Source organism: Grammomys surdaster, unplaced genomic scaffold (genome assembly GCF_004785775.1).
Source record: "Grammomys surdaster isolate TR1022 unplaced genomic scaffold, NIH_TR_1.0 126153, whole genome shotgun sequence".
Lineage (NCBI taxonomy): Eukaryota > Metazoa > Chordata > Mammalia > Rodentia > Muridae > Grammomys > Grammomys surdaster.
This window is the reverse complement of record NW_021620961.1, coordinates 8490400-8494363: the sequence shown is the minus strand read 5'-3', so window position 1 is coordinate 8494363 and position 3964 is coordinate 8490400.

The window sequence follows — 3964 nt, the reverse complement described above, 5'->3', positions numbered from 1 at the left end:
GCTTCCTATCAAGGTACATGACACAATATCAGAATGGATAGCAACAGAGCCATGCCAAACAAACAGTAGGCTTTCAAGAATGGTCACTAAGGTGACTCCATTCAGTCTGTCATAGTTATTAAACACTGTGAGTGTGCTACAGGTGGGAGAAGGAATGGGAAGTCTTATACATGTTCTTCCTTATCCATGTTCTAATTTCACTGGTGTGTGTGTATGTGTGTGTGTGTATTTACCACTGTCAAATCTTTGAATGTTTATTATTGAATAAGAATTAGCTTCAGGGTATGGGGAGGCTCAAGCAATAAAATGCTATGTATTCAGGAATGAGATCAGAGTTAGACACCCAGTACTCACATAGGAAATCCACAGGTGCAGCCCCACTAGGGAGGTGCAGACGGAAGGATCTGTGGGGCTCAGACACAGTGAGATACAGTGAGAAACCCTGTCTCAGAAAGTAAGGGAAAGAATGTTTACAGAAAACAGCCAAAGTTGACCTCTGGCCTCCACATACCTGGACATATACGCAACATGAACACATACACCCATACCTTTCTTAAAATTTTTTATTTGTAGCTCTTTTAAAAATATAGGTAACATGTAACAAACAGTGAAACTAGTGACACAGAAATAAGAAAAGGTTCTGGCCATGACTCAAAAAGCCATATGTGTAATTTCCAAATCAGAGTGGCAATTTGTGGTGGTGCAGAAGAGGGCACCCTGGCTTCTCAGAAGCTCCTCTGTCTCATAAGCCTGCCTCCCAGCTCTGGCCCTCTCCTCAGAGGTGGTGTCCTTTCTGACCTGCTCTGTCTCCTCTGATGAGACAGAATTTAGCTTGTGCAAGAAAAGCCAACCCCTGCCACCCCTTGCTTGGAAAAAGAAACACACTCCTTCCGTGAGCGACTGAAGAAAGAGATAAAGACAAAAGACTGAGCTAGGGGCCTTGCTGTAACTCAAGCTCACGTTAACTCTCCTTACAGGCATAGCTTTGTCTAGCATGCTGTGAATGTGTGTGTGGGGGGGGGAGGGGTGTGCTTCTCTTGTCTGTGTTCTTGTTTTAACAACATTTTCTTTACAGTAATAAAGGAAAAAAATCAAATCTATTTTCCTCCATTTATGTAACAAAATGTGGGCAGTTTGCTGACTTTTTTTTTTTTTTTGCTTCAGTTTGGATGACGGGAAGTTACAGACAAACAGGTTTCACTGGTGTGTTTGGAGGAGCAGAGAAGCAGGCGCACTAATTTGCAGGGAACAAATCTCGTACTTCCAGTTCCTTTCCAATGCCTATCTGGCATTCCTGAGTTCGCACAGTCCTGCAGTCACTAGAGAGAAGCCAACTGAACATTTCAGAACTTCCATCGTTATGCACGGAGTAGTCTTCAACATAACGAGTTCATTGGAAAGAAAGGGCAGGTGAAGGCACCCTTTCAAGCCAGCAGCTGAGCAGTCATTCGAACTTATTGCAGTATCTAAAATGATGGATGAAAGATGGAGGCAGAACAGGCAGGGCTCCAGAAGGCAGGGAGGAAGGAAGGAAAGGAAGAGGAAGGGGACAGAAGAAGGGAAGGTAGGCAAGTAGAAAGGCAAGATTTCTGTCAACTCACACAAAGTTGTTATAGAGAATTTTTTAAAAACTTTGTGAGTAGATAAGCACATACAGTTATTAGGTCATAAAACTTGCTTCAAAATCCCAACCATGAATATGGAAAGTAAATATTTATGTATATAGTTTTACTTCCAAGCCTAGAGTTTAGGGGCAAGCTCTGCATCGTCTCCATTTACATCCCTTAAAATGGAATATAATGGAATATTTATTCAGATTATTTTCTACTTATTCAGCCATCATTGAACAAAAATATGATTTTCTCCCTTCAGCAGAGATTGCCTCGTGGCTCTGATAAAATCAAGTGGCTTCACCACTAGCATAACTCAGCTCCAGCAGAAGAGTTCCCAGGGGGAGAGAGTTGATTTGGCCCCATCAAAACACACACGCTGCTGAATGAAAGGAGCAGTATCAGAGCATGTCCCATGACCTAGCTGGGAAAAAAGGGTAACTGTGACAAATACACAGACACACACAGACACACAGACACACACACACACACACACACACACACACACATACTTTTCTCCTCATCCATATTTGCTGTGGCAATCATAATGAAAAGACTCCTTGACTCTATTGAGAGACATCAAGATTTGGAAGGAACGGGGATTTAAAATTTTTGCAAACTTGCTGGCCTTTAATCACTTTGTAAGTCATATGAGTGCCTTAGGAACTCCTGAGTTCAATCTGGGGATGTAGCTCACTTGGAAGAGTGCTAGGTTAGCACGCAGGAGGTACTACTGAGTTTGACCATCGGTACCCCATAAGTAGGGTAGTGACACACACATAGTCACATATGCAGTCTTGTCATCACCCCAGAAGTGAAAACAGAAGGATCAATAGTTCAGATGATTAGTGTGGGCCAGTTCTTAGCCAACCTGGGTTACATGAGGTTTTGTCTCCAACTAACAGTAACATTTTGAGACTTGCTTCAGCTCCCATTGTTATATTATACACATTTAGGTGTTGCCTTCCTGGTTTCCTGCCCTCTATCTCTCTGTTCTCTCTCCTCTCCTCTCCCCTCCCCTCCATCGTCTCCTCTTTACTTTTACTCTCTCTCTATCATATATATATATATATATATATATATATATATATATATATATATAACACACATATACATGTGCACATACCTCACACATACCACACATATACATGCACACTACACACTCATGGATACACATATACACATACCACATTTACATATATACATACACACACACATACATACACACACACACACACACATATATATATATATATATATATTATATGAGTTAATATTTGTAATATATAGGAATTGTTTTAAAGCTATTTTCTTCCCAACGTGTGAAGAAGCATGACCTCAGCCCACAAATAAACAATTATTTCCTGTCCTGACAAGAAGCTGGAAGAATAAAGCATAAATCCAGTGTCCTCCATACTTCAATAACAAGGAAGACATAAACAGAATACCACCCCGCCATCACTTCCTCATACCCCAAACAGAAGTGAAAACTATGGCTCTCATGAAAAGCTTTTAAAATGCAAGTGTTCCGGGTTCAAAATGTGTCTTAATGAATCACCCATAAAATGCTAACCTCAGCTCTTCATCTAAGACAGCCAACTCAAAGTTCTATCACAGGTCTTGAGGCTGTTCGCCTTGGAACATTTCTCTCCCTTAGGGTAGCCTTATGGGTGAGTGGAAAACTCACACAACTGGTTCTACCAGCAAGTTATAAAGCTTCATGCCCTATTGACCAGGTAAGAAGAGAATGAGCTGGCCTTTATTGTTATTTCTTGCCATTTTGAATAGTGAGAAGATGTGGCTTTTTCTGAAGCCCTGCCAGGTCTGGATTAGTCTAGGGACAAGGGTGTGTGCGGGTTACTGCACACACTGTCATGTGAGATCCTCATCACAAAGTCTAGTCTGTTTTCGTGAGAGTGCACGTGTGCTGTGGAGAAGGACATTAAGTACCTGTTTCATCAATAGATGTTGTTGATGTTTATCGTCCTATTTCTCTGGAATCTGGCATGCAAGACTTTTAAGATGACCTACTAAGATAAATGTCCAAGTGACATGTATTAAAGAAACACACAATCTGATGAAAAGGGCTGAAGATGAAAAATGGGGAGTCCCTTTCTTCTCCATGGTCTCCTGTTTTCCACTTTGAACCCATAGTCTTGATTCACCTTTAGGTCGATTCCCATTTATCATAATAAACAGTTCTGTGAGTTACAGTGAGAGAAAGAAGATATAATTCAAAACTCCTTGCTGTGAATACCCAGTAAATGTATTAGGTACACAATAAAGGCTTTTTACAGGAAGAAGTGTTCTCTCTCTCTCTCTCTCTCTCTCTCTCTCTCTCTCTCTCTCTCTCT